The 13,241-nt window shown below is 54.8% G+C and overlaps 1 protein-coding gene and 1 pseudogene across 2 annotated transcripts in view; both read right to left on the reverse strand.

Annotated features, from left to right (window-relative positions):
* Nucleotides 1-9,900: 9,900 nt before the first annotated feature.
* Nucleotides 9,901-11,683, reverse strand: LOC116459222 (uncharacterized; annotated as a pseudogene).
* Nucleotides 11,684-11,710: 27 nt separating this feature from the next.
* Nucleotides 11,711-13,241, reverse strand: part of POLR2F (RNA polymerase II, I and III subunit F) — a 34,190-nt gene continuing 32,659 nt past the window's right edge. The window contains exon 7 of one of the 2 annotated variants that reach the window (XM_032139937.2): nucleotides 11,711-11,853. The gene's annotated coding sequence lies outside the window, so the exon portion shown is untranslated. The remainder of the gene's footprint in view (nucleotides 11,854-13,241) is intronic. The other variant, XM_058432013.1, reaches the window with a different exon arrangement.

The raw sequence follows: 13,241 nt of genomic DNA on the forward strand, positions 1-13,241 counted from the left end.
AAGCTCTCACCGGAAGGGGACACAAACACCTGCTCTTCCATCAATCTGGGCAACCCTGGCTCTCGCGCCAGGAGATGGTACAAATCCTGCAGTCCATGACTCTGTGAGGGTCGTGTCCCAGGGAGGCTCGGACGCATCCTTACCTCCTGCCTGTCCCCCCTCGACAGACAGTGAGCTGTGGGCTCACAGGAGGTGAGGTCCCTGGGACAGCCAGAGAAAGGACCCCGGGGCAGTGTCAGGGAAGCTGGAAATGGGAAGAGGGAGATGCGGAGCTGGGCACAGGCATGAGGGAGGGGTTGGGTGACCCAGGGCATGCAGGGGACAGAGCCGGGTGGCCTGGGGAAGGTGGGCTGGAGTCAGGTGGGGAAGACTGTGGGTTGCCACGGTTTCCACAAGCCTTGGTTTCTCTAACTTGTCAGCTCTCCCGACCTCTGTCATTTTCCCAGGGTCCTCCCCACATTTACAGAGGCAGGGCAGATGAGAGGTGGCACAGGACAGAGACAGAGAAATTCATGGAGGGAGGGAGAGAGAGAACACATCAGGGAGAGAAAAACAGGGAGAGACAGAGACAGGGCTGGAGAGAGACAGGGAGCCAGGGCAGGAAGACCAGGACAGGAAGGACAACAAGAGGCAGGAGCAACCAACTGTGGGATGTGGGGTCAAAATTAAAAAGCTTCCCAGAGAGAGGAGGCTAGGGACAGAAAAAGGAGGAGGGAGCAATGGACAGAGAAAGAAACAAGCTGGAGGCCGAAGTGGAAAAGAAGGGAGAAAAGTCAGGGAGAAGAGGCCTTCAGAGGAGGGAATGGAGGGGAGACTCCGGCTGGGAAGCTCAGGGCCCTCCCAGGCCTCTCTGTGTTTGTTCCTGGCAGGTCCACAGCACACACCCTCCCCAGGCAGCACCCTGCTCCCCATGGCCTGCCACCTGTGTCCCAGCTGGCACCCCAGAGGATGCAGCCAGCAACTGTGGCCCTTGCCTTCCCGAGTAGGACACAGGAGTGGGGTGGCCTGCCCTACGGGTGGGAGTTTCAAGGCTGGGGAGAGGCCCTTAGACCATCTGTGGTAGTAGTGCCTCCACCAGGTGCATCGTAATCGCAGCGGAGATTTAAAAATACAGATGTCCCACCCAAATCTACCACTCAGAATGGGGCCTGGGAATTAGTCTTTTAAAACTCCCCAAAGGGCTTGTGTTCTTTGGCCCCAGGTTTGGACCACATTGGCAGATGAGGAGAATGACAGTGGCCAGAGAGGGGCTGTGCCCTACCTAAGGTCACACAGCAATTCTCGACAGAGCCCAGCCTTTCAGTGAGGCCTCCCAGGTCCCGCCCAGGGCTCTTCCTCCTGTTGAGTGACACTGCAGCTAGGTCTGCACAGGGCTGGGCACACAGGAAGGGCATAAGTGGGCAGTGCCCTCTCCCTCTTGCTCCATCCCTCCTGCCTCAAGGCCCCAGCCAAGCTCTCCAGGGACTGCCAGGGCAGTCCCCAATTTGAGGCCAGAAACCAAATGAGAGAGAGGAAGGGATTTGCCCAGAATGGGATTTCTGTCCCCCACTGCCCCGCCCTTGTCCCCCTAGTGCCAAGGCCTGGGGCTGTGAGCTCTCTCGCCAGAGATGGGGGCGGAGGGTGGGGCAAAAGGGAGGAGGGGAAGACCCGGCTGCTTCCTGTCCCCCCCCCTTTCCCTGCCTCCCTGAGCTCAGGGCTGGGTCCCCTGGGGCAGTGGTGTCTGAAGCTGACAGATCTGCCCTGTCCTTCCTGCCTACTGGGGGAAGGGGTAGAGCTGGTTCAGATCCCCCATCCCCTCCTCCTCTTCCCTAGGTCCTCAGGGGCTTGGCTGCCCATTAAACCCAGCCTGGTCCCCCAGGGTGTCCCTGCTCCAGAAGAAGGAAGAGCACTGGACCAGGAGTCACGACTGCCTCCATCAGTGAGAGACCCTGGACAGCCTCATCTAACCCTCAGCCTCCTCCTCGCTCTTTTTTTTTGAAACAGGGTCTCACTCCTGTTGCCCAGGATAGAGTGCAGTGCCACGATCAAGACTCACTTCTTAGACTCAACTTCCCAGGCTCAGGTGATTCTCTCACTCAGCCTCCCGAGTAGCTGGGACTACAGGCGCACACCACCACACCCAGCTAATTTTTTTAAAAATTTTTAGTAGAGACGGGGTTTCACCATGATAACAAGGTAGAAATGGGGTTGCCCAGGGTGGTCTTCAACTCCTAGGCTCAAGTGATCCACCAGCCTTGGCCTCATAAAGTTGGGATTACAGGTGTGAGCCACTGTACCTGCCTCTCCCAGCTTTTTACCCCCCATTCTGTCCTCACCACTCATTCATTCATTCAGGCACTCAGTTGATCACTGAGGACTTACGAAGCTGCCCTCATGAAGCAGACATCCTTGCGGGGAAGACAGATAATGAACAACTAATCTGCCAATAAATATGTGATCATAAATTGCAATGAGTGCTATAAAGGAAAAGCGCAGGGTGCTGTCAGAGAAAACAGCTGGTACTGGAGGGTCGAGAGAGGCGTCTCTGTAGACATGAGCTTTAGGTGATCCCCCAGGAGGAGGCCCCCCAGCAGGGAAGGATGTGAGGGGACTCCTACGCAGTGCTAAGGGAATGACAGACCCAGGAGACAGACCCACCAAGCTATCTCTCTGATCACTGAGGTTCAGCAAGCACTTATTGAGCATCTGCTGTGTGCTCACATGTGCAACCCCGAGCACTTGGGGGACAAAAGGTGGGAAACAAAAGCAAATGTGGGCCTGTCTGAGTAGAGTCCTAAAGCCCCTGATAGCAAATCTGATAGATGTCAGAGGTTAGCTCCCTCAATGTACTGATGGAGAATGTGCCAGAGAGGGTGGCTGGCTTCCTCAAGATCACACAGCACGAGTTGGGACCTTGGCAGAGTCGGGAGCAGCTCCTCCCATTGCACCTGCCAAAGCAGTCACTGCGATTTCAACTCTGGGTTCTAAGCCCTAAACTCTCTGGCTTCTCAATTTGCCACCTGGTAGAGAGGTGAGGTAAATATAAAACACCTGTGCAGGTGGCGCGCAACTGTAATCCCAGCATTTTGGGAGGCCAAGGCAGGAGGATAGCTTGAGCTCAGGAGTTCAATGAGACCAGCTTGGGTAACATCATGAAACCCTGTCTCTACAAAAAAATACAAAAATTGGCCAGGTGCAGTGGCTCACGCCTGTAATCCCAGCACCTTGGGAGGCCGAGGCAGGCGGATCACGAGGTCAGGAGATCGAGACCACGGTGAAACCCCGTCTCTATTAAAAATACAAAAAATTAGCCGGGCACGGTGGCAGGCACCTATAGTCCCAGCTACTCGGGAGGCTGAGACAGGAGAATGGCATGAACCAGGGGGCAGAGCTTGCAGTGAGCCGAGATCACGCCACTGCACTCCAGCCTGGGCGACTGAGACTCCGTCTCAAAAAAAAAAATTAATTAATTAATTAAAAATACCACAGGTACCTGTGGTACCAGCTACTTGGAAGGCTGAGGTGGGGGATCGATTAAGCCCGGGAAGTAGAAGCTGCAGTGAGCCGTGATGGCACCCCTGCACTCCATCCTGGGCCACAGAGTGAGACCCTGTCTCAAAAACAACACAAAACAAAATAACACTTGCTCACAGTGAAGCACACACAGCTGAAGGTGAGCTGGGGTGGGTGTGTGTGAGGCCCTCAGCCTGGCAGCCTGGCATCTTAGCAGATATTATACTTCCTGTGTGAACCGAAGCCCCTGACAAGTGAACACACCCCAGGGCTGTGCCTGGGTTCCCTGTCGTGATCTCAGTAAGCTCAACTCTGCACCCTAGAAAGGGAAGAGGTTTTCCCGGGCTTGATTATAGCCAAGACATAAGCCATCCCACCTGGAAAATGCGGGGCATTAACTGGCAGTTGAAATGACTGAAAGAGGCAACTACTAGGTCTTGTTTTTGTCAAAGGTGCTAGGCTGAGCACTTGCCATTCCTTACTTCTTTTTTTTCTTTTTTTGAGACGGAGTCTTGCTCTGTTGCCCAGGCTGGAGTGCAGTGACACGATCTCGGCTCACTGCAAGCTCTGCCTCCCGGGTTCACGCCATTCTCCTGCCTCAGCCTCCCGAGTAGCTGGGACTACAGGCGCCTGCCACCATGCCCGGCTAATTTTTTGTATTTTTAGTAGAGACAGGGTTTCACCGTGTTAGCCAGGATGGTCTCAATCTCCTGACCTCGTGATCCACCTGCCTCAGCCTCCCAAAGTGCTGGGATTACAGGCGTGAGCCACCGCACCCGGCCCTTTTTATCCTTGCGACATTGTAGGTATCATGATTCTCATTTTGCAGACAGGAGATTGAGGCATGGGAAGGTTACTTAGCTTATCCCAATCTCGCTGGTGAATGGGGCAAGGGCCAGCCTTGAACTCTGGTCTCTGGATCCCCAGCTCAGCTTATCATCACTCGGCTCCCATTTTCATTAACAAGTGACATCAGCGAAGAATAAGGAAACCTTATGTCGGCGAGAAGGATCCTTCAAGCTCAGACAAACACTAAATTCTGACTGTATCACCCCATTTTTACCTTTAAGGGACAGCAGTAAACCGGATGAGAGCAGGAAGATGGGTGGGCTGAGCTCCCTTCCTGCCCAGCCCTGGTCTGGGGCAATGGCCTGGATCACAGAGGAAAATGACAAGGAATCTGGAAGGAGAAGACTCGGTCCCGTTGTCACTTCCTAAGCTGGGCAACCTTGACAGGCCCCTTCCCCCAAGATGCCAGCTGCCTGCCAGTGGTGAAAGGACAAAGGTCTCATCAGCCACGTGCAGCCCACCCTGCTCAGACCATATTTAAAGACAGCTCTTTTCCGCTCCAGGGACAACTCCAATGGACCCATCTCATAAAGGTCTCCTCTGTCCCCTCTCTTCCTTCCCTCCACATTCCCCACTCTCTTAATCCTCATGCATGTCTGCGCCATGTTGCCTAGTGTCTAGACATGTATGAATGAACAAGCTCCCTAAAGACAAGGGGCACACTCACCGCTCTTTATTTACCCCACAGACAGCAGGAGCTTGCCTAGGGTAAGTCCCCAGGAACCCTGGGAACAAAATGTCACAGCAGACATGTCCAGTTCCATGACTAAACAGTCACGTGAGCTCAATCACTTGCTTCCCCTTCTGCTTTGGTTCCATGGATGGCCATCGGCCCTGGCTCTGCAGCCTCCGTGGTGACTGGGAGCAGACGGGGAACATCTGATGGCAGCATTTTGACAGGATAAGAAGCAACAGCTAATATAAAAATTAGCCGGGGGGCGGGCATGGTGACTCACACCTGTAATCCCAGCACTTTGGGAGGCCAAGGCAGGCGAATCACCTGAGGTCTGGAGTTTGAGACCAGCCTGGGCAATATGGTGAAACCCCATCCATCTCTACTAAAAGTATAAAAATTAGCAAAGCATGGTGGTGTGCACTTGTAATCCCAGCTACTCGGGAGGCTGAGGCAGGAGAATTGCTTGAACCTGGGAGCCAAATGTTGCAGTGAGCCAAGACCACACCACTGCACTCAAGCCTAGGCAACAGAGTGAAAGAGATCTGTCTAAAAAAAAAGAAGCAATGACTACTCTAAACCCAAGGTCAACCAACAGACACCTTGGCGGCAGATCCCCAAGCTGCTGGTAACAATAGCCACCATTTACTGGGTTCCGTCATGCGCCAGACCCTGTCTTAATTGTTTACATACATTATCTGCTTTAATCCTCACCACAACCTGGAAGGAAGCTGAGACTCAGAGACCTTAATTCATTTGCCAAGGACACACAGCTAATAAATGGAGGTGTCAGGATTCAAACCTGGAGCTAGAGCCAGGCATGGTGGCACACACCTATAGTCCCGGCTACTCAGGAGGGTGAGGTGGAAGGATCACTTGAGCCCAAGGGTTCGAGACCCCATCTCTAACAATGTTTTTTTAAACCTGGAGAGTCTGACTCAGGAGTGCGTGCTCATTCCTTCCCCACATGCTGCCTGCACACATTCTCTTCCTGCAAGCCCTTCATCTGCTGACATCACTCCTATGTAACAGGCACCACGGAGGAGGCGGGAAGGACCCAGCCCCCAAGTCCACACCCCAGCAGGGTCAATGCAGGACAATGAGAACTCTGAAGGCATGGGAACACAGGGAACTGGGGGTCAGTGCCATATTCTATTCAGCTGCTTCCCTGGCCTGACACTGAGTAGTCACCTGGTACACGTCAAACAGGTCTGAACAGAGTTGGAAACCAAGGCAGGGTGACCCCAGAGTAAGGAACATGCACGTCTCACTCAGGGGCCATGGTGCCTCCACGTCCACCTCAGGCAACTATGTCCTCTCCAGAACAGGGTGAAACTGGTTTCCATCAAAAACTCTACAAGATGTTAATAGGTGGTAAAAATAATAGAATAATAAATTGAAGATTCGTATTAAATATTTTAAACAAAGAGCAGTTTTTAACTGCAGAATTTAGAACTTTTAGCATGCTTAGAAGCAATGCATCTTTTACTTAAACAGCTTTAAAAAATTTTTTTTAAATAATGGTGGCCAGGCACCGTGGCTCACACCTGTAATCCCAGCACTTTGGGAGGCCGAGGCAGGCAAATCACCTGAGGTCAGGAGTTCAAGACCAGCCTGGCCAACATGGTGAAACCCCGTCTCTACTAAAAATACAAAAAATTAGCCGGGCATGGTGGCATGCGCCGGTAGTCCCACCTACTCAGGAGGCTGAGGGAGGAGAATCGCTTGGGCACAGGAGGTGGAAGTGGCAGTGAGCCGAGATCACGACACTGCACTCCAGCCTGGGCAACAGAGCCAGTCTCAAATAATAATAATAATGGAAACGGGGGTCTCACTATGTTGTCCAGGCTGGTCTCGAGCTCCTGGACTCAAGCAATCCTCCCACCTTGGCCTCCCAAAGTACTGGGATTACAGGTGTGAACCACCACGTCCCGCCCTTACATCTCTAAAAAGAGGAAGCAGAAAGCGGTGTTTCCCAAATTTCTTTCAAGAGATGCCTATCGGTGTCCTGAGGAACACGAAGGGTCTGAGGCATCACCTTGCAAACACTGGATCAGGCATGGGCCTCTTCTTTTGAAATACAATTCATGGGTTATCAAATATGGAAACACTCTCAGAGGTCAGCTAGCCTGCTGATTTTACATTTTACAGATGGGGAAACTGAGGCCCAGAGAGGGAAGAAGGTTGCCAAGGCAACACAGGGCCTCCACAGCCATTGGGTCTTGACCCCAGCTCTTGGGGTCCAGAGGCCCAGCTCCAGCTGCCTGTTTGGCTGTGCCAGGTTCCAGGTTTCTACATCAGTCTCTCCCATCAAACCCTCAGCTCCTCAAAGCCAAGGTCTGGTCTCTCTCACCTCCCAGTCCCAGCTCCTGGCCCAGTGCCCTGCACAGAGGACACATTCACAGAAGTTCCCAGCAGCTAGAGAGGCTCAGGGCAGACGCCAGGAAGGGCATTCCAGCAGCTGGGTACAGATGGCAGGAATGGGCAGTCAACTTCTCTGGAGGCTTCTCAGAAGAGGGCAGAGGCCAGGCTGCCAGAGGCAGTGCTGGGCACAGGCCCCAGCTTCCTGGTTTCCAGAAAGGGTGGAGTTGGGAGCGAAGGAAGATTCCAACCCCGGGAGCTGCCTTGCTGGCCTGGGTCTGAGACCCTCTGCTTGCACCAGAAACAGGGAGGGGCAAGAGCCCCTGTTGGGACAGGCCATGGAATGCCATCCTCCTCCCCCAGAGCTCAGACCCTCTGCCTCCAGGAAGCCACTCCTGCCTGCTCCAGCCTCCCTGGTCTTTTCCTCCTTGGAACTCTGACAGCAACTCAGCTCAGGGAAGGTGAGCCAAGGCTGAGCATGGCCTCAGGGGCTCCCAATAGGAAGTGGAGATTGGCCTGTCCTCCAGGCTGTTCAGTAAGGAGGCAGAGCACATCTGAAGGTGTCTCCTCCTCTGAGGGAAAGTCATAGGGAAAAGAATTCCAACCAAGGTGCCCAAGGTGTGTCCTGGAAGAGGGCCTCTCAGTGGGGCTGCAGCAGTGCCTAGACCGCCAGCAGGCAGAGGGAGGCCAGCGCTCCAGGGGAAGGCGGAGCGGGCCCAAAGGCCCAGGCAAGGAGAGCAGGCAGGAGCAGGCCCACCTGCAGCTGCACTTGCAGCCTAGGGCAATAGAGCAGAGTGGTCAGAGGCTGGGCTGGGACCAACCACAGGTCCCAGTCCACACCCTAACATCATTCACTGGGTGAGCTCAGGCCCGTCGCTGAATCGCTTTGTGCCTCAGTTTCCTCCCTAAAATGAGAATAATAGCATCTACTCATAGGGTTGTTGGGAGGATGAAGTCCAATGACAGGAGCCCTCAAAGCTGAGCCGGCAACTGGAGAGGCCCTAGAGTGTCGCCTTCGCTGTTAAGGGGCATGGCAGAGGAGGCCCACCCATGACAGAGGAGTCGCCTTCGCTGTTACGGGGCATGGCAGAGGAGGCCCACCCATGACAGAGGAGCTTGTCATCCCAAGCAGGAATGCCACCTGGTCTGACATTAGGATTCAAAAGGCAAATGATAAACTCCTGATGCTGAGGCCGCGGTGGCTGCTCGGTTAATACTTGTGCACTTGACCTGAGGTGAGCATCCTCCACACCTCCCAGTGCTGGCCTAATAGCTAAATGATTTCCTCTGACTCACATTTATTGAGCAGTCACTATGCTAGGTAGGGGGAGGTGTGTGTGTGTGTATTCTTATTTAATTCTCTCATCACTTGGGGATATCAAGGGTGCATAAGATTACCAACATCGTACATATGCAAAAGCCGAGTCCTGAGAGGTTAATAGCATGATTTGCTTAAGTCCCCTTGGGTACTAGTGGCAAGATTTCTTGACTTCAAGTCACTTTCCACTACATCTGAGACTGAGGATGACACAGCCTTATCCAAAGGTGGAGGTGGCCTAGAAAACACTCAGGGGAGCTCCCACAGCCACCCCAGTGCACTCAGACTCGGCTGAAGACCCGCAGGGTGGCTTCTGTCTGTCACTACGCTGCCCTCAACCACTAACCTGTGCCCGTCGGCCCTCCACCTTCCCAGTGCATAGGCCCTCCCCTGTCACACCCCAAAGCTCTCTGGATACCCCAGTATAACCTGCCTGGCTGGCGGGTCCAGTACCCAAGACCCCTCCTCCATCCCTGGTGATTTTGGCTCTGGAAGGGGGTCATTCACAAGCCTCAGTGATCCAGAGACTCCGTGAAGACCTCCCAGGGAACTTCATGCCTGCACCTCAGCCTCAGAAATTCAGAATCAACCAGTCTGGGGTGGGATCTAGGCTCCACTATGTTTTTTGTTGTTGTTGTTGTTGTTGTTGTTTGTTTTTATGAGACAGAGTCTTACTCTGTCACCCAGGCTGCAGTGCAGCAGCGCGATCTCGGCTCACTGCAACCTCTGCCTCTTGAGTTCAAGTGATTCTCCTGCCTCAGGCTCCCACGTAGCTGGAATTACAGGTGCGTGCCAACACACCCAGTTAATTTTTGTATTTTTAGATGACACGGGGTTTCACCATGTTGGCCAGGCTGGTCTCGAACTCCTGACCTCAGGTGATCTGCCTGCCTCGGCCTCCCAAAGTGCTGGGATTACAGGAATGAGTCACCACGCCTGGCTCAGTATGTTTTTCTTTTTTTTTCTTTTTTTTTTTTTTGAGACAGAGTTTCGCTCTTTTTGCCCAGGCTAGAGTGCAATGGCGCGATCTCAGCTCACTATAACCTCTGCCTCCTGGGTTCAAGCGATTCTCCTGCCTCAGCCTCCCAAGTAGCTGGGATTACAGGCGCCTGCCACCATGCCCAGCTAATTTTTTTTTTTATTTTTAGTAGAGACAAGGTTTCACCATGTTGGCCAGGATGGTCTTGATCTCTCGACCTCATGATCCGCCCGCCTTGGCCTCCCAAAGTGCTGGGATTACAGGTGTAAGCCACCGCGCCCAGCCAAGGCCCAGTATGTTTTTCTTAACTCCACAAGTGATTCTAAATTCAACAAGAATTAGAGCCAGTCCTAGGCAACTGTTTAGAAATGCAGAACCTCAGGCCCCACCCCAACCTGAAGAATCCCAGTGCGCCTTCCCATTTGAGAAGCACTGCCCTAAACCAAACCCCGTATCTGCAAGCCAAGCCCTGTGAAAGGTCCCCGCAAGGAAACTGGAGGTAGGAGGGCACACAGGCCAGATAGAAATAAAGAGTGGATGGCCAGGACCACCCAGGTCACATCCACACAGCACTCAGAGGTGCTAAACGCTTTCCCTGTGTTCCCTCATCCCATCTCAGCCCTGTCTTCTGAGAGTCAGGAAGGCAGTCTCATGCCTGTGTGGGGAAACTGAGGCTGGGGCAGAGTCTCAACTTGACCAGACCATCCCTCACTCCTGCATGGCCCCTGGCTCTGCAGCCAGTAGATTTCCTGACCTTCATCTCAGTGTATCCTGCAGGGCAGGCAGGCAGGGAGGGAGGATGACCATCACCCCATGTGACAGATGAGGGACCAGGGACCCAGGGTGGGGAACACAGGCGGAGCCTTCCATAAAGCAGGGCCAGCTCCCTCAGGAAGAGGACTGGGAGCTGGGGGGTGAAGGGTCACTGCTGACCGGAGGCAGCTCTGCCAGGCAGTGTCATCAGTGGGCTTCACGTTTAACTGACAGGTATTCCTTTCCTCTCCTCCTCTCTGGGGCCCATCTTCTGAGTAAATCTGGGACCTGCCTTAACAAAAGCCAGGCCGAGTTCCAGGAAAACCCTGTTGCTCTGGAAAGGCCTCCTTGGGCCACAGAAGGAAGCCTGGATTTCCACCATCACACTCAGACCGCAGGCCCCTCTCTGCTGTGGAATAAACACCCAGAGAGAGGGCAGGTCACAGAGCCTACCAGACACCTTGTCATGGACGGTGACAAATCCTCACTTCAGGACAGAGAGGTGATGGGGGGTGGGGTAAGGAGGTCACAAGCATCCCTGGGGAAGGGTCAAGAATGACGGGTAAAGGGACCCCTGCCACCCCCAGCAGGGAAAGGAGCAGAAGGTGACACTGGCCCTCCTGTTGTCCTGCCGGGGCAGAGGCCCAGGTGTCTTCAGCCAGGATCCCTCCCCTCTCCAAGCTCCCTGCTCTCAGGAATGAGTGTGGGTCCTTCACCCTCCCCTGCTGGAGAATACTGGGTTCCCAGGGCCTGGGATGGGATGGAGGGGATCCCAGTTGCCAGCATGGTGGGCAGGGATGTGTTCGCAGCAGGGGCCCCAACCGCACACACAGCACTGGTCGTCTGACAGCCCTTCCCACCCCCGCTGCAGGCCCACCTGCCTCACCCAACACTGCTCAGCAAAAAGCCCAGCACAGTCCTGAGAGGAAGGCAGTGTCTGTGCGGGGACAAGGGAGAGAGAGAGGGAGTGACCCCTTCTGTCTAGTGTGGCTTCCTGCAGACAGAGTGTGCCCACTGCTACCCCCACCCCCATCCTGGCACAGCTGGACCAAGGAGGGCAAAGGAGGAAGCAGGGAGTTAGAGAGGGGGCAGCTGTGGGACCCCACATTCCACCTCCTAACTCTGGGCTCTTTCCCTCCACAACCACCCTCCTGCCCCAGGGGGGTCTCAGGCCAGTCACAGACACAGCAGAGAGCAGGGAGGTCCTTTTCTCAAAGAGGAGGAACTCAGGGGTGGAAGGATGAGTGGGGACCCACCGGGAGAGAGAGATGCCAGGCAGGCAGGCAGCGGGCGGGCAGCAGCGGGTGTTGGAGGCGACTGTGGGGCAGCCGGGACACGACTGGGCAGATGCTCGTCCCTCGTCCCTCTGTCCATCCAGGGCGGCTCCTCTCCGGGCGGTTCTGAGGCCGAGCGGGCGCTGTTAAAAAGCTTTTTATGTGTGTGTGTGTTAATCACATGATTGCCGTTCACCTGTATTTCGAACAAAGACAGCTCACTGTTTCAAGGCCCCGAACAAGAGTCTGGGCACAGGGAAGAGAAGGGAGGCGGGGGGAGGAGGGTTGGCAGCGCCGGGGGTGGCGTCGAGGAAAACTGGGGGGAGATTGTCCAAGGCCAGCAAGCGAGAGAAAGAGAAAACCCTTATCAAACTCCTAATTCACTGGGCTCCGAGGCCCCAGACACACTGGCCCGATTGTCTGGCTGGTTGTGTGTGTGTGCATGTGTGTGTGTGTGTGTGTGTGTGTTCCAGTGTCCGCTCCCCCCCACCCCCAACATGCCTCTGCCTCGTGTGACTGCCTCATTGTGTCCCATTTCCCACCCCCCACACCCCTTTGGCCTTTCCCAAGCATGAGGCCTTGCCTCCCCAGACCCCTTGCAGCCCACTCCAGACAGGACCCCTTAGGGTGGGCTTGGGGCCTTGCCCAGCTGCTGAGGAGCTCAGAACGACACATGGTCGCCAATGTGGCCCCAGCTCCGTTGCATACCCCACATACACCCAAACTCGGCCTTAACACCCAGGCAGGGCTATCCTCAGTTAAGAGAACAGCACTGTGACCTTCGGAGGAGAGGCCAAGGAAAGAGAGAGGAGAAGGTGTCAAGGGAGGATGGGCAGGAAAGAAAAGGGGAGGGAGGAAGAGGTGGGCAGAGGAGGGAAGAGGCAAGGCAAGTCTCCACCCCAAGAAGGGGTGGGGGAGTAGAGGACTTCGTGACAATCAGGATTAGGACTCCCCTACCCTCTCCCAAGACAGGGTGAGCCCAGTGTGGAAGGAGCTGGGTCCCAGGAGGTAGCAACCCAAAATGCCTCTAAGACCTACTGAGAGAGGGCCCCCAACCTGTCCCACCTTGGCCTCCTGGCAGCTTTAGTTTCGTGTTTCCACCTTGAACCAGACCAGAACGTGTGTGTGCTGGGTGTCTGCAGAGAAGGGAGCAGGGGTCAAGCTGGGGCTCTGCACTTCTCAGAGGGAGCCCTGAGAAGTCTCTCTTACTGTGCAGGATGGGGCAGAAAGGGCTGCCTGGGAAAAGGTAGGAGGCAGGGTGAGGAGCTGGGCATCAGTGCCTGGCACACAGTAGGCACTCAACAGGATTTCGCAGATGAAGCAGCTCGAGCCAGCCACCCTCACGGGCCCACAGGACCCTCACTGCCTTCACGTCTCTCCCTAGTCCCCTGCCAAGTGCCCATCCTGCCACCTGAGGCAGACGTTAGGAGTCCTGGTTGGGCCCAATTTTCTTCCATCCAACAGGTTCTGACCCTCCAGCCTACATCTCTTCCTTCCTCGGCCTAACCTCCCCTCTGCCTCCCAGACTAAGCCCAAGATAAG

The sequence above is a fragment of the Hylobates moloch genome, unplaced genomic scaffold (assembly GCF_009828535.3).
Source record: "Hylobates moloch isolate HMO894 unplaced genomic scaffold, HMol_V3 SCAFFOLD_19, whole genome shotgun sequence".
Taxonomy (NCBI): Eukaryota; Metazoa; Chordata; class Mammalia; order Primates; family Hylobatidae; genus Hylobates; species Hylobates moloch.